Here is a 24,638-nt window from a genome sequence, read left to right as displayed (position 1 = left end):
GGGAGGGAGGGAGGAGGGAGGTGTGGAGGGAGGAGGGGAGGGGGAGGGGGGGAGAGGAGGGGGAGTGGAGGGGGGAAGGGGGGGAGGGAGAGGGGAGGGAGGGGGTTGGTGGGGGAGGGGGAGGGAAGGTGGAAGGGGGGGAGGGGAGGGGGGAAGGGTGAGGGAGGGGGACCTCCCCTCTTTCCCCGTTGGGCCCGTCCTCGTAGGGTTTCCATTGTAACCGGGAGGAGGGGAGGGAGGGAAGGGGGAGGGAGGTAGGAGGGAGGTGTGGAGGGAGGAGGGGAGGGGGAGGGAGGGGAGGGGTGGGGAAGGGGAGGGAGAGGGGAGGGTGGGGGTAGGGGGGGAGGGGGAGGGGAGGGGAGGGGGTAAGGGGGAGTGAGAGGGGTAGGGGGGGAGGGGGAGGGAGGGGATGGGGGAAGGGGGGAGGGAGGGGGACCTCCACTTTTCCCAGTACCCCTCTTTCCCCGTTGGGCCCGTCCTCGTAAGGTTTCCATTGTAACGGGAGGTGGGGAGGGAGGGAAGGGGGAGGGATGGAGGAGGGAGGTGTGGAGGGAGGAGGGGAGGGGGAGGGGGAAGGGAGGGGGGAGGGGGAAGGGGGGAGGGAGGGGGACCTCCCCTTTTCCCAGTACCCCTCTTTCCCCGTTGGGCCCGTCCCCGAGCGGTGAGGGAGGTGGGGAGGGATGGGGAGGGAGTTGGGGAGGAGGGGGGGAGGGAGTGGGGATGGAGTGGGGAGGAAGGGGTGGAGGGGGGAAGGGGGACCTCCCCTTTCTTTTTTAGAAACACTTGCCCCGGTGGCCCACGAGCATAGGGGCCCCATGCTGATCTGTGTATGTTAAGTGACTTGCAATAAAAAACACAACTTTAAAAAACAATCAGCTGCTTTTCGCAACAATGTTGAACCCATCTCACACAAGCATTGTGACGTCACAAGCTGAAGACCTTGAAAAAAAAGGTTAAAAATAAAAAGATGTAAATTTGTAAAGAGTAGACACCGAATAGCAGCTGCTTGTCCATTGTGACATCACACGCTGAAGGGGGGGGGAAGGGGGGTCAGCTTGAGCTCATCTCACAGGGGCATTGTGACATCACACGCTGAAGACTAAATCCGCACCGCAGCGCCCCCTGAAAAGGGGGGGGGGCAGCGCTTTAAAACCTCTGTAACTTAAAAAATACGCGACCAAATTAAGTGAAAATATCACGGCCGAGCGAGCGCGAGATTGGCGATTGAGGCGGTGCGAAAATCGTCGCGCTACGGTTCGCCTTTTTTCCGCAATCGATGTTACGTACGGTTCAGGTCATTCTCAAAAATATATACATACATAACATAAGATCTGAGTTTTAATAGTATACTAGCACAAGTGTGCCCGTTGGGCCCGTCCTCGTAGGGTTTCCATTGTAACCGGGAGGATGGGAGGGAGGGAAGGGGGAGGGAGGGGGGGAGGGGAGGGTGGAGTGGAGGGGGGAGGGGAGGGGGAAGGGGGGGAGGGGGATGGGGAGGGAGAGGGGAGGGAGGGGGGTGGGGGGGAGGGTCTATTTTACTTTAAAATAAACAGCGTTCTTTGTTGAAAAGGAAATAAACTTATCTATAGAGCATCAGCTTTTTTTAAATAAATAAAATCACATTCCTCATTTTAAATAAATGTCTTTGTTATAAATGAAATCAAACAGCGGGAGAGGCGACGGCGACTACACCTCCCGGCAGTCAGCGCTGCTGGGACGGGAGGGAGGGAGGGATGAGGGAGGGAGGAGAGTGGGGAGGGAGGGGGACCTCCCCTTTTCCCAGTACTCTTCTTTCCCAAACCACCAAGCCCCCTGTTGTCCCCCTCCCCAGTCCCCATTCTCAGACCCCCCCATTCTCTCTCCCCCAGATACACGCTTACTCTACCCCCCCCCCCTTTCCCCAGCACACCCCTTTCCCCGTTGGGCCCGTCCTCGTAGGGTTTCCATTGTAACCGTGAGGCAGGGAGGGAGGGGGGAGGGAGGGAGGTGTGGAGGGAGGAGGGGAGGGGGAGGGAGGGGGGGAGGGGGGAAGGGGGGGAGGGGGAGGTGGAGGGAGGGGGGAGGGAGAGGGGGAGGGGTGGGGGGAAGGGGGGAGGGACGGAGGGTGGAAGGGGGAGGGACGGGGACCTCCCCTTTTCCCAGTACCCCTCTTTCCCCGTTGGGCACGTCCTCGTAGGGTTTCCATTGTAACCGGGAGGGGAGGGAGGGAAGGGGGAGGGAGGGAGGAGGGAGGTGTGGAGGGAGGAGCGGAGGGGGAGGGAGGGAGGGGAGGGGGGAGGGGAGGGGGGAGGGGGGAGGGGGGAGGGGAGGGGGGGGAGGGGGAGGGGGGAAGGGAGAGGGGGGGAGGGGGGGAGGGGGGAAGGGAGAGGGGGGGAGGGGGAGGGAGGGGGACCTCCCATTTTCCCAGTACCCCTCTTTCCCCGTTGGGCCCGTCCTCGTAGGGTTTCCATTGTAACCGGGAGGCGGGGATGGAGGGGGGAGGAAGGGGGAAGGGGGGAGGGAGGGGGACCTCCCCTTTCCCCAGTACCCCTCTTTCCCCGTTGGGCCCGTCCCCGAGGGGTGAGGGAGGTGGGGAGGGATGGGGAGGGAGTTGGGGAGGAGGGGGGGAGGGAGTGGGGATGGAGTGGGGAGGAAGGGGTTGAGGGGGGAAGGGGGACCTCCCCTTTCTTTTTTCGAAACACGTGCCCCGGTGGCCCACGAGCATAGGGGCCCCATGTTAAGTGACTTGCAATAAAAAACACAACTTTAAAAAACAATCAGCTGCTTTTCGCAACAATGTTGAACCCATCTCACACAAGCATTGTGACGTCACAAGCTGAAGACCTTGGGAAAAAAAAGGTTAAAAATAAAAAGATGTAAATTTGTAAAGAGTAGACACCCAATAGCAGCTGCTTGTCCATTGTGACATCACACGCTGAAGGGGGGGGGAAGGGGGGTCAGCTCGAGCTCATCTCACAGGGGCATTGTGACATCACACGCTGAAGACTAAATCCGCACCGCAGCGCCCCCCTGAAAAGGGGGGGGGCAGCGCTTTAAAACCTCTGTAACTTAAAAAATACGCGACCAAATTAAGTGAAAATATCACGGCCGAGCGAGCGCGAGATTGGCGATTGAGGCGGTGTGAAAACCGTGGCGCTACGGTTCGCCTTTTTTCCGCAATCGATGTTACGTACGGTTCAGGTCATTCCCAAAAATTTACACAAGATCTGAGTTTTAATAGTATATAGACTAGCACAAGTGTGCCCGTTGGGCCCGTCCTCGTAGGGTTTCCATTGTAACCGGGAGGGGAGTGGGGGGGAGGGAAGGGGGAGGGAGGGAGGAAGGGAGGGGGAGGGAGGGGGGGAGGGGGAGGGGGAGGGAGGGGGAGGGAGGAGGGGAGGGGAGGGGGGAGGGGAGGGGGAGGGGGAGGGAGGGGTGAGGGAGGAGGGGAGGGGAGGGGGGAGGGAGAGAGGATGGAGGGGGGTAGGGAGGGGGAAAGGGGGAGGGAGGGGGACCTCCCCTTTTCCCATTACCCCGCTTTCCCCGTTGGGCCCGTCCTCGTAGGGTTTCCATTGTTACCGGGAGGAGGGGAGGGAGGGAAGGGGGAGGGAGGGAGGAGGGAGGTGTGGAGGGAGGAGGGGAGGGGGAGGGGAGGGTTGGAGAGGGGAAGGGGGGGAGGGAGAGGGGAGGGAGGGGGGTAGGGGGGGAGGGAGGGGGAGGGGAGGGGAGAAGGGGGAGGGAGGGGGACCTCCCCTTTTCCCAGTACCCCTCTTTCCCCGTTGGGCCCGTCCTCGTAGGGTTTCCATTGTAACCGGGAGGGGAGTGGGGGGGAGGGAAGGGAGGAGGGAGGGGGGAGGGGAGGGGGAGGGAGTGGGGGAGGGGAGGGGGGAGGGGGGAGGGAGAGTGGAGGGAGGGGTTATGGGGAGGAGGAGGGAGGGGGGAAGGGAGGAGGGAGGGGGACCACCCGTTTTCCCAGTACCCCTCTTTCCCCGTTGGGCCCGTCCTCGTAGGGTTTCCATTGTAACCGGGAGGCGGGGAGGGAGGGGGGAAGGAGGGAGGTGTGGAGGGAGGAGGGGAGGGAAGGGGGAGGGGAGGGGGAAGGGGAGGGGGAAGAGGGGGAGGTGGAGGGAGAGGGGAGGGAGGGGGGAAGGGAGGAGGGAGGGGGACCTCCCCTTTTCCCAGTACCCCTCTTTCCCCGTTGGGCCCGTCCTCGTAGGGTTTCCATTGTAACCGGGAGGTGGGGTGGGAGGGGGGAGGGATGGAGGAGGGGAGGGGGATGGAGGGGGGAGGGGAGGGGGGAAGGGGTGGGAGGGGAAGGGGGGGAAGGGGTGGGAGGGGAAGGGGGGGAGGGGGGAAGGGGGGAGGTGGAGGGAGGGGGAGGGAGGGGGGAGGTGGAGGGAGGGGGAGGGAGGGGGGAGGGAGGGGGAAGGGGGGAGGGAGGGGGACCTCTCCTTTTCCCAGTACCCCTCTTTCCCCGTTGGGCCCGTCCCCGAGGGGTGAGGGAGGTGGGGAGGGACGGGGAGGGAGTTGGGGAGGAGGGGGGGAGGGAGTGGGGATGGAGGTGGGAAGGAGTGGGGAGGAAGGGGTTGAGGGGGGAAGGGGGACCTCCCCTTTCTTTTTTCGTAACACTTGCCCCGGTGGCCCACGAACATAGGGGCCCCATGCTGATCTGTGTATGTTAAGTGACTTGCAATTAAAAACACAACTTTAAAAAACAACCATTTGCTTTTCGCAACAATGTAGCACAAGCATTGTGACGTCACAAGCTGAAGACCTTGGAAAAAAAAGGTTAAAAATTAAAAAATGTAAATTTGTAAAGAGCAGACACCCAATAGCAGCTGCTTGGCACAGGGGCATTGTGACATCACAATGAAGATTAATCCGCACCGCTCCCCTTCTGTCAAAACTTCGATAAATCAGGGGGGGGGCAGCGCTTTAAAACCTCTGTAACTTAAAAAATATATGACCAAATTAAATGAAAATATCGCGGCCGGTCAGACGGGAGGTTGGTGATCAAGGCGGTGCAAAAACCGTGACGCGACGGTTTACAGTTTTGCCGCAATCACTGATATATACACAAACCCAGGATACAAACATATTTATAAACAAGAAGTGAGTTTTAATAGTATACTAGCACAAGTGTGCCCGTTGGGCCCGTCCTCGTAGGGATCCATTGTAACCGGGAGGGGAGTGGGGGGTAGGGAAGGGGGAGGGAGGGAGGAGGGGAGGGATGGGGGGGAGGGGAGGGGGGAAGGGGGGAAGGGGGGGAAGGGAGGGGGGGGAGGGGGGAGGGGAGGGGGAAGGGGGGAGGGAGGGGGGTGGGGGGATTGAGGGGTAGGGGAGGGGAGGGGGGAGGGAGAGGGGAGGGGGGAGGGGAGGGGGAAGGGGGGAGGGAAGGGGGAAGGGGGGAGGGAGGGGGACCTCCCCTTTTCCCAGTACCCCTCTTTCCCCGTTGGGCCCGTCCTCGTAGGGTTTCCATTGTAACCGGGAGGAGGGGAGGGGAGGGAGGGGAGGGAGGGGAGGGGAGGGAGGGAAGGGGGAGGGGGGGAGGAGGGAAGGGGGAGGGAGGGAGGAGGGAGGTGTGGAGGGAGGAGGGGAGGGGGAGGGAGGGGGGAAGGGGGGGGAGGGAGGGAGGGGGGTAGGGAGGGGGGAGGGGAGGGGGGAAGGGTGAGGGAGGGGGACCTCCCCTTTTCCCAGTACCCTCTTTCCCCGTTGGGCCCGTCCTCGTAGGGTTTCCATTTTAACCGGGAGGAGGGGAGGGAGGGAAGGGGGAGGGAGGGAGGAGGGAGGTGTGGAGGGAGGAGGGGAGGGGGAGGGGGGAGGGAGGGGGGGAGGGGAGGGGGGAGTGAAGGGGGGGAGGGGGGAGGGAGAGGGGAGGGAGAGGGGAGGGAGGAGGGTAGGGGGGGGGGAGGGGGAGGGAGGGAGGGTGGAAGGGGGAGGGAGGAGGACCTCCCCTTTTCCCAGTACCCCTCTTTCCCAGTTGGGCCCGTCCCCGTAGGGTTTCCATTGTAACCGGGAGGGGGGAGGGAGGGTGGAAGGAGTGGGGAGGGGGAGGGGGAGAGGGATGGAAGGGTGGAGGGAGGGGGGAGGGATTGGGGGAGGGAGGGATGGAGGGAAGGAGGGAGGGGGGGAGGGAGGGTGGAAGGAGGGGGGAGGGGGAGAGGGATGGAAGTGTGGAGGGAGGGGGGAGGGATTGGGGGAGGGAGGGAGGAATGGAGGGAAGGAGGGAGGGGGGGAGTTAGGTGGGGAGGGTTGAGGGAGGTGGGGAGGGAGTTGGGGAGGGAGGGAGGGAGTGGGGATGGAGGTGGGAAGGAGGGGGGAGGAAGGGGTTGAGGGGTGAAGGGGGACCTACCCTTTTCCCAGTACCCCCCTTTCCCCCACCACCAAGCCACCTCCGCAACGACCCCTGTTGTCCCCCTCCCCAGTCCCCATTCTCAGACCCCCCCCCATTCTCTCTCTCCCCCAGACACACTCCAAGTGCTGTTTCGCAACACTTGCTCCGGTGGCCCACGAGCATAGAGGCCCCATGCTGATCTGGAGGGAGGAGGGGAGGGGGAGGGGGAGGGGAAGGGGGGGAGGGGGAGGGGAAGGGGGGGAGAGGTGAGGGAGCAGGGTAGGGGGGGAGGGAGGGGGAGGGGAAGGGGGAGGGGGGAAGGGGGAGGTAGGGGGACCTCCCCTTTTCCCAGTACCGCTCTTTCCCCGTTGGGCCCGTCCTCGTAGGGTTTCCATTGTAACCGGGAGGGGAGTGGGGGGGAGGGAAGGGAGGAGGGAGGTGTGGAGGTGTGGAGGGGGGAGGGGAGGGGAGGGGGAGAGAGGGGGAGGGGAGGGGGGAGGGGAGGGAGGGGGTATGGGGGAGGGAGGGGGAAGGGGGGAGGGAGGGGGACCTCCCCTTTTCCCAATACCCCTCTTTCCCCGTTGGGCCCGTCCCCGAGGGGTGAGGGAGGTGGGGAGGGATGGGGAGTTAGTTGGGGAGGAGGGGGGGAGGGAGTGGGGATGGAGGTGGGAAGGAGTGGGGAGGAAGGGGTTGAGGGGGGAAGGGGGACCACCCCTTTCTTTTTTCGAAACACTTGCCCCGGTGGCCCACGAGCATAGGGGCAAAAAACATGCGACCGAATTAAATAAAAAATAATTTTCCAGCAGATAACCGCGTGGTGATTAACGTGGTGCAAAAATCGTGGCGCTACGGTTCACCGTTTTGACGAAATACGCGCATACCAGGTCAAACCCCCAAAAAAAATATACACAAGAAGTGAATTTTAATAGTATATAGATAGACTAGCACAAGTGTGCCCGTTGGGCCCGTCCTCGTAGGGTTTCCATTGTAACCGGGAGGGGAGTGGGGGGGAGGAAAGGGGGAGGGTTCGGGGGAGGGAAGGGGGAGGGAGGAGGGGTGGGGGAGGGAGGGGAGGAGGGGAGGGGGAGGGAGGGGGGAGGGGAGGGGGAGGGGAAGGGAGGGGGGAGGGGAGGGGGAAGGAGGAGGGAGGTGGACCTCCCCTTTTCCCAGTACCCCTCTTTCCCCGTTGGGCCCGTCCTCGTAGGGTTTCCATTGTAACCAGGAGGAGGGGAGGGAGGGAAGGGGGAGGGAGGGAGGAGGGAGGTGTGGAGGGAGGAGGGAAGGGAGGGGGGGAAGGGTGGGGGGGAGGGGAGGGAGAGGGGAGGGAGAGGGGAGGGAGGCGGGTAGCGGGGGGAGGGGGGGGAGGGAGGGGGGAAGGGGGGAGGGATGGGGACCTCCCCTTTTCCCAGTACCACTCTTTCCCCGTTGGGCCCGTCCTCGTAGGGTTTCCATTGTAACCGGGAGGAGGGGAGGGAGGGAAGGGGAGGGAGGGAGGGAAGGGTGAGGGAGGGAGGAGGGAAGTGTGGAGGGAGGAGGGGAGGGGGAGAAGGGGGGAGGGAGGCGGGTGGAGGGGGGAGGGAGGGGGAGGGGGGAGGGAGGGGGAGGGGAGGGAGGGAGGGGAGGGAGGGGGAGGGGAGGGGGAGGGAGGGGGGAGGGAGGGGACCTCCCCTTTTCCCAGTACCCCTCTTTCCCCGTTGGCCCGTCCTCGTAGGGTTTCCATTGTAACCGGGAGGAGGGGAGGGAGGGAAGGGGGAGGGAGGGAGGAGGGAGGTGTGGGAGGAGGAGGGAGGGGGAGGGGGGGGGAGAGGAGGGGGAGTGGAGGGGGAAGGGGGGAGGGAGAGGGGAGGGAGGGGGTTGGTGGGGGAGGGGGAGGGAAGGTGGAAGGGGGGAGGGGAGGGGGGAAGGGTGAGGGAGGGGGACCTCCCCTCTTTCCCCGTTGGGCCCGTCCTCGTAGGGTTTCCATTGTAACCGGGAGGAGGGGAGGGAGGGAAGGGAGGTAGGAGGGAGGTGTGGAGGGAGGAGGGGAGGGGGAGGGAGGGGAGGGGTGGGGAAGGGGAGGGAGAGGGGAGGTGGGGGTAGGGGGGAGGGGGAGGGGAGGGGAGGGGGTAAGGGGGAGTGAGAGGGGTAGGGGGGAGGGGGAGGGAGGGGATGGGGGAAGGGGGGAGGGAGGGGGACCTCCACTTTTCCCAGTACCCCTCTTTCCCCGTTGGGCCCGTCCTCGTAAGGTTTCCATTGTAACGGGAGGAGGGGAGGGAGGGAGGAGGGAGGTGTGGAGGGAGGAGGGGAGGGGGAGGGGGAGGGGAGGGGGGAGGGAGAGGGGATGGAGGGGGGTAGGGGGGGAGGGGGGGGGAGGGGGGAGGGGGGGGGAGGGGGGAAGGGGGAAGGGGGGAGTGAGTGGGACCTCCCCTTTTCCCAGTACCCCTCTTTCCCCGTTGGGCCCGTCCCCGTAGGGTTTCCATTGTAACTGGGAGGCGGGGAGGGAGGGGGGAGGGAGGGAGATGGAGGGGGGGAGGGGAGGGGGGAAGAGGTGGGAGGGGAGGGGGGAAGGGGTGGGAGGGGAGGGGGGAAGGGGGGAGTTGGAGGGTGGGGGGAGGGAAGGGGGGAAGGGGGGAGGGAGGGGTTGAGGGGGGAAGGGGGGAGGGAGGGGTTGAGGGGGGAAGGGGGACCTCCCCTTTCTTTTTTCGAAACACTTGCCCCGGTGGCCTACGAGCATAGGGGCCCCATGCTGATCTGTGTATGTTAAGTGACTTGCAATAAAAAACACAACTTTAAAAAACAATCAGCTGCTTTTCGCAACAATGTTGAACCCATCTCACACAAGCATTGTGACGTCACAAGCTGAAGACCTTGAAAAAAAAGGTTAAAAATAAAAAGATGTAAATTTGTAAAGAGTAGACACCCAATAGCAGCTGCTTGTCCATTGTGACATCACACGCTGAAGGGGGGGGGAAGGGGGGGGGAAGGGGGGGGGAAGGGGGGTCAGCTCGAGCTCATCTCACAGGGCCATTGTGACATCACACGCTGAAGACTAAATCCGAACCGCAGCGCCCCCCTCAAAAGGGGGGGGGCAGCGCTTTAAAACCTCTGTAACTTAAAAAATACGCGACCAAATTAAGTGAAAATATCACGGCCGAGCGAGCGCGAGATTGGCGATTGAGGCGGTGTGAAAACCGTGGCGCTACGGTTCGCCTTTTTTCCGCAATCGATGTTACGGACGGTTCAGGTCATTCCCAAAAATTTACACAAGATCTGAGTTTTAATAGTATACTAGACAAAGTGGGCCCGTTGGGCCCATTCCCCACTCCCCCTTTCTCTCCTCCCCCATCCCCACTCTTACTCTCCCCACACTCTCCCCTTTGGCCCGTCCTCTTAGGGTTTCCATTGTATCCGGGAGGGGTGGAGGGAGTGAAGGGGGGAGGGAGGGAGAGTGAGGTTTGGGGGAGGGAGGTGTGGAGGGATCGAGGGGGAGGGAGTAGTGGAGGGAGGGATGTGTTGAGGATGGAGGGGGGAGGGAGGGGGGAGGGTGATGAGAGATGGGGTTGTGTTTGTGGAGGGAGGGAGGGAGGGGGGGGAGAGAGGGGGGAGGGAGGGATGGGGGAGAGGGGAGGGATATGGACCTCCCCTTTTCCCAGGACCCCTCTTTCCCCCACCACCAAGTCCCCTCCGCACTACCCCTGTTGTCCCATTCCCCATTCTCAGACCCCCCCCCCTCCCCCACTCTTAGCATCAGTTAAAGGCCAGTTTCATTTTTTTCCTTAGTACCTAATCAGATGTACAGCACTTTGGTCAACGTGGGTTGTTTTTAAATGTGCTATACAAATAAAATTGACTTGACTTGACCAAGTGCTTCTCATAAAAAAATGTAAATTTGTAAAGAGTAGACACCCAATAGCAGCTGCTTGTCCATTGTGACGTCACACGCTTTTCGCAACAATGTAGCAGCCATCTCACAGGGGCATTGTGACATCATATTCTGAAGACCTTCAATAAATCCGCACCACAGCGCCCCCTATAATTTAGGGGGGGGGGAGCGCTTTAAAACCTCTGTAACTTAAAAAACATGCGACCGAATTAAATAAAAAACAATTTTGCAGCAGATAACCGCGTGGTGATTAAGGCGGTGCAAAAATCGTGGCGCTACGGTTCACCGTTTTGACGAAATCAGAGAAACCGCTGTTACGCGCATATATATATATATATAACACAAGATCTGAGTTTTAGTAGTATATAGATAGACTAGCACGAGTGTGCCCGTTGGGCCCATCCTCGTAGGGTTTCCATTGTAACCGGGAGGAGGGGAGGGAGGGAAGGGGGAGGGAGGTGTGGAGGGAGGAGGGGAGGGGGGAGGGGAGGGGGGAGGGAAGGGGGAGGGGAGGGGGAGGGAATGGGGGAGGGGAGGGGGGAAGGGGGACCTCCCCTTTTCCCAGTACCCCTCTTTCCCCGTTGGGCCCGTCCTCGTAGGGTTTCCATTGTAACCGGGAGGAGGGGAGGGAGGGAAGGGGGAGGGAAGGAGGAGGGAGGTGTGGAGGGGGAGGGGAGGGGGGAAGGGGGGGGAGAGGGGTAGGGGGGGAGGGAGGGGGGAAGGGGGAGGGAGGGAGGAAGGGGGAAGGAGGGGGGAAGGGGGAGGGAGGGGGACCTCCCCTTTTCCCAGTACCCCTCTTTCCCCGTTGGGCCCGTCCTCGTAAGGTTTCCATTGTAACCGGGACGGGAGTGGGGGGGAGGGAAGGGAGGAGGGAGGAGGGAGGTGTGGAGGGGGTAGGGGAGGGGGAGTGAGGGGGGGAGGGGGGAAGTGGGGGAAGGGGGGAGTGAGAGGGGAGGGAGGGGGTAGGGGGAATGGGGAGGGGACCACCCGTTTTCCCAGTACTCCTCTTTCCCCATTGGGCCCGTCCTCATAGGGTTTCCATTGTAACCGGGAGGCGGGGAGGGAGGGGGGAGGGAGGGAGGAGGGGAGGGGGATGGGAGGTGGGAAGGGGTGGGAGGGAAGGTGGGGGACAGGGGAAAGGGGGTAGGTGGAAGGAGGGAGGGGGAGGGAGGGGGGAAGGGGGGAGGGAGGGGGACCTCCCCTTTTCCCAGTACCCCTCTTTTCCCGTTGGGCCCGTCCTCGTAGGGTTTCCATTGTAACCGGGAGGCTGGGAGGGAGGGGGAGGGAGGGAGGAGGGGAGGGGGGAAGGGGGGTAGGGGGGAATGGGGGGAGGTGGAGGGAGGGAGGGGGGAAGGGGGGAGGGAGGGTACCTCCCCTTTTCCCAGTACCCCTCTTTCCCCGTTGGGCTCGTCCCCGAGGGGTGAGGGAGGTGGGGAGGGATGGGGAGGGTGTTGGGGAGGAGGGGGGGAGGGAGTGGGGATGGAGGTGGGAAGGAGTGTGGAGGAAGGGGTTGAGGGGGGAAGGGGGACCTCCCCTTTCTTTTTTCGAAACACTTGCCCCGGTGGCCCACGAGCATAGGGGCCCCATGCTGATCTGTGTATGTTAAATGACTTGCAATAAAAAACACAACTTTAAAAAACAATCAGTTGCCTTTCGCAACAATGTTGCAACCATCTCACACAAGCATTGTGACGTCACAAGCTGAAGACCTTGAAAAAAAAGGTTAAAAATAAAAAGATGTAAATTTGTAAAGAGCAGACACCCAATAGCAGCTGCTTGTCCATTGTGACGTCACACGCTGAAGACTAAACCCTACGAGGACGGGCCCAACGGGGAAAGAGGGGTACTGGGAAAACGGGTGGTCCCCCTCCCTCCCCGTGGCGCTACGGTTCACCGTTTTGACGAAATCAGAGAAACCGCTGTTACGCGCATATATATATATATAACACAAGATCTGAGTTTTAGTAGTATATAGATAGATAGATAGATAGATAGATAGATAGATGTGTATGTTTTAGTGTTCTTTGGCTTGTTTTATCTGGGGGGTGGGGGTGAGGGATCCTTTTTTTAAAGCTCTTTCCTCGAAGGAGATGCAATTTTTTCCATATCATATCTCCGTCTGCACTGCGGCCTAACATCGTGCAGTTGGCGGCCTCTGCTGGGGACCAACTTCGGGAGGTCCGACCGCGGGAGTCTGCGGACTTAACATCGTGATGCTGGAGCTTCGACCGCCCCGACTGCGGATGGTTCAACTGCCCCGACTGCAGGAGACTAAAGAGAAGAAGCTTAGACTTTATTGCCTTCCATCACAGTGAGGAATGTGATGAATCTGCTATGGTGGACTTTGTTAACTTTTATGTAGTTGTGTGTCTTGTTGCTTTTTTTTAGTGTGGCTGTATGGTAATTCAAGTTTCACTATACCTTACTTGGCACATGTGACAATAAACAGACCTTTGAACCTTTGACCCCAAATCGTCATCTATTCTTTTTCACCAGAGATGCTGCCTGACCCGTTGTGTTACTTCAGCATTTTGTGTCTATCTTTGGTGTAAACCAGCATCTGCAGTTCTTTCCTACATTATATAATCAAGCACCTTTCCCACCCCACTCATTCCTCTTTCTCCCTTCTCCCATTGGGCAGCAGATCCAGGATCATGCAAGCATGCACCAGCAGATACAGGAACAGCTTCTTCTGCTCTGTTAGCAGGCTTTTGAACAGTCCTTCCATAAGCTGGGGTCCAGTTCCGATTCTCCAACCTACCCTATTGCAGACATCGGACTTTTTCTCTGGAGCAGCTATACTACAATTCTAAGAACTATAATCTGCACTTTGGTATTTTTTTGCCTCTGCAGCCTCTCTCATCTTCCAAATATACAAGCTCTCTGTGGTCATCACTAAATTATACACCCACATAAAATAAACATTCCAATCAAACTTATAAATTAAATTACGACATGTTATACACGAGTATAAACAATTGTGCTCACTGCCCATCTCCCATGCAAATTTATCCAGATAACACAATGCATGCAAGTGGAATCTAATTTCTCTGCAGATCTTAATTTCGAGATACAGCATGGAAACAGGCTGCTTGGCCCACCATGTCCTCGCCGACCAGTGATTACCCATTCACACCAGTTTTGTGTTATCTCACTTTCTCATCCACTCCCTACACATTAGGGGGAACTTACAGAGGTTACTCTAAACACCTTACAGACCTGGACATCTTTGGGATGTGGGAGGAAACCGACCACCCTGTGGAAACCCATGCAGTCACAGGGAGACCATGCAAACTCCACGCAAACTCCACACAGACAGCACCTGAGATCAGGATCGAATCAGGGTCTCTGGCGCTGAGGCAACAGCTCTATCAGCCGCACCACTGTGCCTCCCACACATTGATCTAGAATCTCAATGACACAAAGTAATTGCCAGCCAGGAACATTTTTATGTGTCGCCTCCAGATATAGCTGTGGAAACTAGAAACTGAATGTGCAGATGATCTGATCTCCTCAGGCAAACTATAATCTTTTAAGAAATGTATTTCTTGCACTGCGCCGCCCTTCCACTCTGACATCTTTGTCTTTGCCACTCGTCCCTTGTATGATTCCAATAAGGCTTAACATCAGCCCCAGGAGAAGTAGGCTCTCAGCTTTGACAAGGCATGTTATAGTCATCTAGACGCAACGTTGAATTCAATAAATTCAGATATTACATTCCACAGTGCAGCAGAATTAGTCAGGATTCCCAGCACTCTCTATTATTTCAGTTACCAGTAACTGCAGTGTTTTGTATCTAACCATGTCAGCATTGTTTATTTTCTATCTCTCTTCTATCTTCCTCTATTTATACCTATTCATAACAGTTTCTCTCAACCAGCATCACCACCACTTGTGGCATTTCAGTCTCTCTTTGACAAGGCATAGCACGGTAGGCTGGTTTGGAAGGTTAGATCACATGGGATCCAGGGCAAGATAGCCAATTCAATGCCAAATTGGCTTGAAGGTTGGAGACAGTTTGATTGAAGAGGGGTATTTATTGGAATGGAGGCGTGTAACAGGTGGTGTGCCACAGGGATGGGCGCTGGTCCAGTATTATTCATTATTTACATTAACAAGTTTGGTGAGAATGTAAGTGGCATGGTTAGTAAATTTTTGGATAATATTAAAATTGGTGACATAGTGGGCAGTGAAGAAGGTTATCTAAGATTACAATGGAATCTTAATCAACTGGGACAATGGGCCGAGCGAGGAATAGCAGATGGGGTTTAATTCAGATAAATGTAAGCTGTTATATGTAGGTGATTCAAATCAGGGCAGTAAATTGTAGGGCCCTTTTACGGGTGACATTGATCTGAGAGAGGCGCAGACTGAATGACATCATGTTTACATTCTGCTGTGCTGCTGTAAAAATGTAATTGCTCCGTTTTGGGACATGTGACAATAAAACACTTATGACTCTCTCTTGACACAAAAAGTGGGTGTGTATTGGCTGAGGGAAAATGTTGAAGCTCATTAATTGCTTATGATTTCTCAGGAGATGAATAAGGACAAATGAGGAGAGATAGCAAAAGCAATGCTGAACCCAGGGAGATACAAAGTACTGCAGATGCTGGAAATCCAAAATAAAGGGGAATACTGGAAGTTCTGATATTTAACAGAAATTAAATGTCTCTTATTCCCTTCCACCCATTGTTCACCTTGGTAACCTACTTCAAATATTGAAATGAAATTCATCAAGTGGCAAACTAGCATTATATTCTCTGAAATTTCTGCAGTTAAAAGGTGATTTGACAGAAATTTAAGATATTAATAGAAGAATTTCATTGTTCCATTTCGGGACATATGACAATAAAACACCCTTGACTGATTGTTTTAATCGAGTTGGACAGATTGCACTGGCTGAGGAGACTAACACTAGGGGGCATACCATCAGGTCTTTGAGTCTTGATCATGGGAAACCTGCAACCAACTGGATTATCATTGAAGCTGATTTCTTGAGAGAAGGAAATCTGGCATCCTTACTTGGTCTGGTCAACGTACTTCCTGACCCAGCATTGTGATTCTTAACTGTCTCCCGAGTTTAGAGAAAAGTTCAGAGTTGAGGCGGCACGATAGCGCAGCGGTAGAGTTGCTGCTTTACAGCGAATGCAGCGCCGGAGACTCAGGTTCGATCCTGACTACGGGTGCTGCACTGTAAGGAGTTTGTACGTTCTCCCCGTGACCTGCGTGGGTTTTCTCCGAGATCTTCGGTTTCCTCCCACACTCCAAAGACGTACAGGTATGTAGGTTAATTGGCTGGGTAAATGTTTAAAACATTTTTTTTTTTAATAAAATAAAATAAAAAATAAATAAATATATTTTTTTTAAAATTGTCCCTAGTGGGTGTAGGATAGTGTTAATGTACGGGGATCGCTGGGCGGCACGGACTTGGAGGGCCGAAAAGGCCTGTTTCCGGCTGTATATATATGATATGATATGAAAAGTAGGGTGGTGTTATAAACAATATCTACATCCCATGAAAGAATACATCAAGTCTATCACAACATTTAAAAAAAATTGTATTCTAATTAGCGATTGTGAGATGCCACCTCTCACTAACAATGTAGACAAAACATTTTGGGAGATTGTTAAATGAGGTAATCAGTGAACAAAATAGCAGATTAATAGGGCGGCACAGTGGTGCTGCTGGTCGAGTAGCTGCCTCACAGCGCAGAAACCTGGGTTTGATCCTGACCTCGGGTGTTGTCTGTGTGGAGCTTGCACGATCTCCCTGTGACCGAGGGGGTTTCCTCCTTCATTAAAAAGACGTACAGGCTTGTAGGTTAATTGGCACCTGTAAATTGCCCCCGAGTGGGCAGAGTGTGGACACAAAAGTGAGATAGAACTAGTGTGAACGGGTGATTGATGGTTGGCGTGGACTAAGTGGACCGAAGGGCCTATTTCCATGCTGTATCTCTAAACCAAACTAAACATTACATTCTGACTCATTTTTTCTGGTTTGTTCAATCAGATTGTTTTCTCAAGATAAGGAGCAAAATATAAAAGATTGAAATGGATCAGACATGTGAGTTACTAAATAAATGTTACCCAAGACCATAAATAATACAAGTGGTGCTGCAATTATGTTTTTCAGGTTCTATTTAATTTGCACGATTGGGTTACACAATGGAATCAGTCAGAGTCAAGTTTGTGGGAATTAGCCCAATGAACAAGCAGAAAGGAGAGTTTAAAAAGTGGTTCCTCTCAATGCTCTTCAGAAAATGTTCAGTGATTTAATACGGCCCACATGGAAATCAACTCGGTCACATGGAGAACATACAAACTCCACGCAGACAGCACTCACGGTCAGGATCGAACCCAGGTCTCCGGTGCTGTGGCAGCAGCTCTACCAGCTGCACTACTGTGCCACTGATCCAATTTGTTGGATCTTAAATGAAAACAGAAAACGCAGCAAGACCATCAGTATCTGGAAGAACGAAAAACAGAGTTAGTCTTTCCAGCTAAACCGTGCCTAGCTGTACACTTCGAGAAGCATTGGAAGGGATTTTCTATCCACCCTTCAAAAATCTCTGTGGAGCTTTCCAACCAAACAGAAATTATGGGGTTTGTCCAGGGTTTGCTTTGATTGGAAAGCTCCATCTCCTTCATTAAAGAGAGCACTATCTCACATCTCAGAACAGTGCAGCAAAAAGCTTGGGAAAGTTCTGCAAATGTCAATTTCTTATAACCTTCTGGCAACTCTTTAAAGCAGCAATCGGCATTTTAACATTTCAATAAACTGCATCTCCAGCTGGCAGTGAATCATATCTTTATAATCCATCTTTAAACACTGGATTGAAGACAGTCTCAATTTAATGGTTAGCTTTTAAAATTTATGAGCATTCATATCAGCTCTTTGTTCGGTCATCAAATTCATGAGCAGCTCAACAAGTCTGCTTTTAATCCTTAACTTGGTGAACATTTCTCTGACTTAATATCTCCTTTGACTGATTTCTTGAAGATTACATCTGCCTCAATGGCTTTGAGGTGCAAGGCTGAAACCTAGCAATACGAGGACTGTGGCAACCCAAGAAAGGAGATAGATGAAAGTTTCTTGTTTAAGCTACGTGTTTAGTTTTAGAATTCCTATCCAGTATCATCATCATCAGTTGCATATATCCTCTCTGAGGAACAAAACCATCCATTATTTCCCTGTGCCAAACTTGCAGGCACAATGTGCAGGTCTGAAGTTTGCTGTTCCTAAACTCTGATGCTAGATGTTCTGGCCAATTTTATTGTTGTCATGCTTTGTCGTAGCCATTTGGTGGAACTAAGTTGCTTGCTGATCTATTTCAAAGAGAAGTTTAGTTTCAAGACACAGTGTGGAACCAGGCCCATTGGCCCACCAAGTCCAGGCCATCCATTGATCATTGTACACTGTACACTAGTTCTAGCTCACATAATAGGGTCATTTCACTGAAACCAATTAACCTACAAACCTGCACTTCTTTATAACATGGAGGAAACAGGAGCGCCGGGAGAAAACTCAAGCAGTCACCATGAGAATGTACAAACTCCACAGTCAGGATTGAACCCGGGTCTCTGGTGCTGTAAGGCAACAACTCTATCGCTGTGCCACTGTGCCACTCTAAACACCCAGTAACGCAGGGTTGGAATCACAAATAGCTCCGTCAGAACAGATGTGAGATTCACTCCCTCAGAAAACCAGATGAGATTCTGCAATAATGTGGTACGTTGAATGTCAATGATCCAGGATTTTACTTTTAATTCCAAGTTATCTGACTAAGTGAATTGGCATTCCCTCAGAGTAGTGACAAGATGTGAACTCTTCTCCAAACCCTCTGGCATATTGTCTAGTAACAAACAGGAAATTACTCCCTTTAGGATTCTGAAACATCCTTTTGATCATCAATCCTAATTCATGGCTTGGTATCACATTTTAATTTCTCACTGGAGTGTAAAGGGCCTTGCTCAGTTTATTCCACAAAAGGACACGGCAGAATTACAAATTCTTGCCACAGCAACAGCACACCAACAACTTGTTCTAGACCAAACATATTAAAGCCGTGGCCAAGGAAGTATATCAAGGCCTCTACTTCCTCAGAAGGCAAAGGAAGTTCAAGCAAATCTCGTGACCCTTCCCAACTTCTGCACTGTAGAAAGCATACTATTGAGATGCATCACAGGTTGGTTTGGCAACAGCTCTGCCCAAGATTGCAAGAAATTGCAGCGAGTTGCGGATGTTCATCACACAAACCAGCCTCCTCACCATCGACTACATCTGCACTTCACACTGCCTTGGCAAAGCAGCTAACATAATCAGGGACCTTTTTCACCCCAATCATTCTCTCCTCTCTCGTCGGGCTGAAGATATAAAATCTTGAAAGCACGTACCACCAGATTCAGGAACACCCACTTTCCCACTGTCATCAGACTACTGAACGACCCTCCCACAATCTAGGCATAGAAGGATGAAACCTCCAGGTTCAGGAACAGTTTCTCTGTCTTTTATCTCCTTTTCATCTCTGGCCTTTATCCACCTATCTACCAATCAACACCCTCCTCACCTGTACCCACCTATGACTTCCCAGGCTTTGTCCTGAAACTGCACCTCTCTTCCAGCTTTCTGCCCCCTACTACTATTCGGCTGAAGAGCCCTGACCTGAAACATCACCTGGCTATCTCCTCAAGAGATGTGCCTGACCCACAAAGTTCCTCCAGCACTTTGTGCTTTTACCTCAAGATTCTCAGGGAGGTTGACAGGGAAGATGATGAAAGACGAAAGATGACTTTCCCCCATGAGGGCAGCTAGAACTAGGTTCATAACATAAGAATAGAGGTTGGCCAATGTAGATGGACACGAGAGGGATTTTCTTATCCGAGGATGTGACCCTCTGGAATTAAACGACTCGAAGAGAAAGAGGTGGTGCAGCTGGTAGAGCTGCTTCCTCAGTGAGGGAGACCAGGGTTCGATCCTGACCTCAGGTGCTGTCTGTGTGGAGTTTATACGTTCCCTGTGATTGCTTGGTTTTCATCAGGGTGCTCTGGTTTCCTCGCACATCCCAAAGATATGCAGGTTTGCAGATTAATTGGCTCTGTAGAATCCGTAATGTGCAGGGAGAGGATGAGAAAGTGGGATAACATAGAACTAATGTGAGTGGATGATCAGCGAGGACCTGGTGGACTGATGGGTCTGTTTCCATGCTGGATCTTTTACTGAATCAAATCAGAAGTGAACAGAAAAGTAGAAGGCACGTGGAAATGCCCTGTTCCTATCCGACAGTGGAAGCCTGCAGCTGCCAGAGTTGGATTACGTAATACTAGTTTGAAAGGGAGATCAATGGCCAGCTTAGACTCTCTGGGCCAAAGGGCTAGTTTCTGTGCTGTATCTCCAAAAATACTAAAGGAGAGCTGGGGAGGCAGATTTAATGAATACAGTATATTCAAGGAAGAGACCGACAAATATTTAAACTACATGGGAGTCATGGGGAATGTGAAGAGAGTGGGGAAGTGGTACCGAGGGCAAGATTAGATCAGTCATGATCTTAATTGAAGGTACCACATGGCCTTATCATGCCTCTCTTTCTTTCAGGAGGGACATTTCAGCATATATTTTGATATATTTGTAAGATTGTGTGCCAATTGACATGTATTTCTTACATTAAAACAGTAATTATATTTCAAAAAATACTTTATTTGCTGCAAAGTACCTTGGGACATCCCAAGACTCTTCCTTTTTAAAGAAAGTCTTTTTAAATATCCCTATTAATATCAATTTGCCATAATCCCGCACTTTTCCACCTGGACAAAATTTCCATCCTTATCGTTAGCTAATCACATAACAAGGACCAATCCACCAGAAACTGCTGGATCTTTGGACAATCTCACAGTAAGATTGCGCATGAAAACCCGAATCTCCCAAAATGCTAGTTGGTTCTTTTCCTAAATACCTCCACCCATAACCTGTGTTGTTACTTGGTGATTAGAGTTCAGTGCAGACCATATCAGCACAAAATTCATGCAAAACGTTTTAGAGCTTCCTGCTAACTGTGGGTTCTCGGCATAAATAAGTAATGCTGTTTTATTTATACTGCGGACAGTGGTCAAGAAAGTCAATGATATTATGTTTGGCAGCAATCCTACTTACAATTATGTATCACAAATTTCAATTTTCCTTGCTTTTAATATCTTAATGAATCCACCCAATGTCTGGAAGGATGTAAATGACCATAGACAGAAGTTGACATGTTGTTCCTTGAGCTTGCACCTGGTCTTGTTGTAAGAGTGTATCAGGCCAACAGAATGGGAAAGGGATGGATAATTATCCTGTACATTACTGGAAACTCAGGATCACTACTGCAGACTCCAGGTCCACAAAGCGATCGCCCAATCTGTTTGGTTTTCCCATTGTACAGGAGGCCACATCAGGAACATTGAATGCAGTACCTTAGATTGGAAAGAGTGCAAGTAAATCACTGTTTCGCCTGGAAGGATTGTTTGGGTCGTTGTATGGTGGGAAGAGGGGAGGTAAAAGGACAAGCATTGCAATTCTTGGGATTGCACTGGAAAGCACCAAATGATGGGGATTGGTAGGCAGTGACAGAAGAGCGTACTGAGAATCATGCAGAAAGCTTATCAACACATTGCACAGACCAAGAAGCTTAATGTGTTGGGAAGCATCCTCATTAAGTCATTTCAACTTACTCTGTCAGATATTCCTTTTGTATTACACATCACTTCCTTACCTTCTCCCCTACTAAAGAGCAACTCTGTAACATGCATATTTATTTCTTTATTCTGACAAAGATAGTCATAGTGTGGAAACAAGCCCTTCAGCCCAATTTTCCCACGCCGAAGAACGTTCCCCATTGACACTAGTCCCACCAGCCTTTGCTTGGCCCATATCCCTCTAAACCTATCCTGTTCATGTACCTGTCTAAATGATCTTTCACCCTAAATACTGAGTTACCCTTTCCATTGACTGCTGAGCAGTTGCAGCATTTTGTGGTTTTATTACAGATTTCCCATTTGTGCAGTTTTTTGATTTTGATGATAATAAAACTAGCCAGATCATCCAGCATTGACCAGGGCACGAACCTGAAAAGTGGGAGGCACATTCCAACAATTCCTGACACAAAAAAAAAATTGAGAGGGAGAAGGGGAAATCGGAGGTGTCAGTATTACAGTATAGCAAAGGGGATTACAGAGGCATGAGGCAGGAGCTGGCCAAAATTGACTGGGAGGCCCTAGCAGGGAAGACTGTGGAACAGCAATGGCAGGTATTCCTGGGAATAATGCAGAAGTTGCCGGATCAATTTATCCCAAAGAGGAGGAAAGATTCTAAGGGGAGTAAGAGGAACCCGTGGCTGACAAGGGAAGTCAAGAACAGCATAAAAATAAAAGGGAAGAAGTATAGCATAGCAAAGCAGAGTGGGAAGCCAGAGGATTGGGACTCTTTTAAAGAGCAACAGAAGATAACTAAAAAGGCAATACGGGGAGAAAAGATGAGGTACGAGGGTAAACTAGCCAATAATATAAAGGAGGATAGCAAAATCTTTTTTAGGTATGTAAAGAGGAAAAAAATAGTCAAGGCAAATGTGGGTCCCTTGAAGACAGAAGCAGGGGAATTTATTATGGGGAACAAGGAAATGGCAGACGAGTTGAACCGGTACTTTGGATCTGTCTTCACTAAGGAGGATACAAATAATCTCCCAGATGTTCTAGTGGCCAGAGATCCTAGGGTGACAGAGGAACTGGAGGAAATCCACATTAGGCAGGAAAAAGTTTTGGGTAGACTGATGGGAATCAAGGCTGATAAATCCCCAGGGCCTGATGGTCTGCATCCCAGGGTGCTTAAGGAGGTGGCTCTAGAAATTGTGGACGCATTAGTGATTATTTTCCAATGTTCTATAGATTCCGCGTCAGTTCCTGTGGATTGGAGGGTTGCTAATGTTATCCCACTTTTCAAGAAAGGAGGGAGAGAGAAAACAGGAAATTATGGACCAGTTAGTCTGACATCAGTGGTGGGGAAGATGCTGGAGTCAATTATAAAAGACGAAATTGCGGAGCATTTGGATAGCAGTAACAGGATCGTTCCGAGTCAGCATGGATTTATGAAGGGGAAATCATGCTTGACTAATCGACTGGAATTTCTTGAGGGTGTAACTAGGAAAATTGACAGGGGAGAGCCGGTGGTTGCGGTGTACCTCGACTTTCAGAAAGCCTTCGACAAGGTCCCACATAGGAGATTGGTGGGCAAAATTAGAGCACATGGTATTGGAGGTAGGGTACTGACATGGATAGAAAGTTGGTTGACAGATAGAAAGCAAAGAGTGGGGATAAATGGGTCCCTTTCAGAATGGCAGGCAGTGACTAGTGGGGTACCGCAAGGCTCGGTGTTGGGACCGCAGCTATTTACAATATACATCAATGACTTGGATGAAGGGATTAAAAGTACCATTAGCAAATTTGCAGATGATACCAAGCTGGGTGGCAATGTGAACTGTGAGGAAAATGCTATGAGGTTGCAGGGTGACTTGGACAGGTTGTGTGAGTGGGCGGATGCTTGGCAGATGCAGTTTAATGTGGATAAGTGTGAGGTTATCCACTTTGGTGGTAAGAATAGGAAGGCAGAGTATTATCTGAATGGTGTCAAATTAGAAAAAGGGGACGTACAACGTGATCTGGGTGTCCTAGTGCATCAGTCACTGAAAGGAAGCATGCAGGTACAGCAGGCAGTGAAGAAAGCCAATGGAATGTTGGCCTTCATAACAAGAGGAGTTGAGTATAGGAGCAAAGAGGTCCTTCTGCAGTTGTACAGAGCCCTAGTGAGACTGCACCTGGAGTATTGTGTACAGTTTTGGTCTCCAAATTTGAGGAAGGATATTCTTGCTATTGAGGGTGTGCAGCGTAGGTTTACTAGGTTAATTCCCGGAATGGCGGGACTGTCATATGTTGAAAGACTGGAGCGACTAGGCTTGTATACACTGGAATTTAGAAGGATGAGAGGGGATCTTATCGAAACGTATAAGATTGTTAAGGGGTTGGACACATTAGAGGCAGGAAACATGTTCCCAATGTTGGGGGAGTCCACAACCAGGGGCCACAGTTTAAGAATAAGGGGTAGGCCATTTAGAACAGAGATGAGGAAAAACGTTTTCAGTCAGAGAGTTGTGAATCTGTGGAATTCTCTGCCTCAGAGGGCAGTGGAGGCCGATTCTCTGAATACATTCAAGAGAGAGCTAGATAGAGCTCTTAAGGATAGCGGAGTCAGGGGGTATGGGGAGAAAGCAGGAACGGGGTACTGATTGAGAATGATCAGCCATGATCACATTGAATGGCGGTGCTGGCCTACTCCTGTTATTATTGGGGCCCTCGCTCTGATGTTGTTGGTCGTGGTTGCGGTGATAATTATCAGAGAGCGCCGTTACAGAGGTGCCCGTAAAACGGGAAACAGTGGACTTCGAATAGAACCCAAAAGTGTAGACACTGTTCACCAAGAGCATGAGTCCATGAGAGGACTGTTTTAATGAAAATCACTAAGTGGAAACCCCTTCAGCATGTTCACAATTTTGGGATTCCCGAAAAGCTGCTGACGTCAAGGGCCATCTGCTGCACTCAATAGAGCTTTGCTTTCACCCTTGCAACTTAAAACGGGAGAAGTTCGCAAACATTACAGAGGCTAAAGTAACGTGGTAGTGGTCTGGCCGGACCTTGCTGTCGATATGGTCAGGTGTCCATACCCCCTTTAACAGCATCGCAGTAACTCACGTTTGTCTTTGTGTTAGTAGTGTTTGTCTTTGTGTTAGTTTTAAATGACAAGCATTTGCCTTTCAACGTAGTGAAATGCTTGTGTATCTTTGCTTCATTGATCTGAATAAATGAATGAAAAGAGTTCTCATTTACATGCAGTGCAGTGCCTGTGTTCTTCATTGGTCAAAATGAATGAGACTAGAATCTTTGAATGAGATAATTTCTTAGATTGAGACCAGACCAATCCATAGCACTTCAGGTGCCGTCTCAGCAGGGCTCTTTACAGTTGGAATACCCGTCTACTGAAATCATCTTGCCTGAAGGCCAATATAACATTTACTTGTGCACAAAATAACTGCAGATGCCGATTTACATTTGCTTTCCTAACTTCTAGCTCACCCTGCATATCAGCAGTCACTGATTCGATGTATTCGAACTCACAGGTCTCTCTGAAAAATCAACACCTTTCAATCTCACTGTTTAAAAGTACTTTACTGTTCTAAATTTTCTTCCCTGTATTTTTCCATATTGGATTTCATCTAACTTGTCAATTTCCTCAAGAATTCTCTCTCTATTTTCCTCACAGGTAACATTGCCGCCCAACTTTCCATCATCTGTAAACTCGGATATGCTATCCTTGATTCCCCCTCCCCATACAAAACGTTAATGTGGATTGGGAACAGCCACAGCCCCAGCATGTAACCAAGC

The sequence above is a fragment of the Rhinoraja longicauda genome, chromosome 25, assembly GCF_053455715.1.
Source record: "Rhinoraja longicauda isolate Sanriku21f chromosome 25, sRhiLon1.1, whole genome shotgun sequence".
In the NCBI taxonomy this organism is placed as follows: domain Eukaryota; kingdom Metazoa; phylum Chordata; class Chondrichthyes; order Rajiformes; family Arhynchobatidae; genus Rhinoraja; species Rhinoraja longicauda.
Note: the sequence above shows the minus strand (reverse complement) of the source record.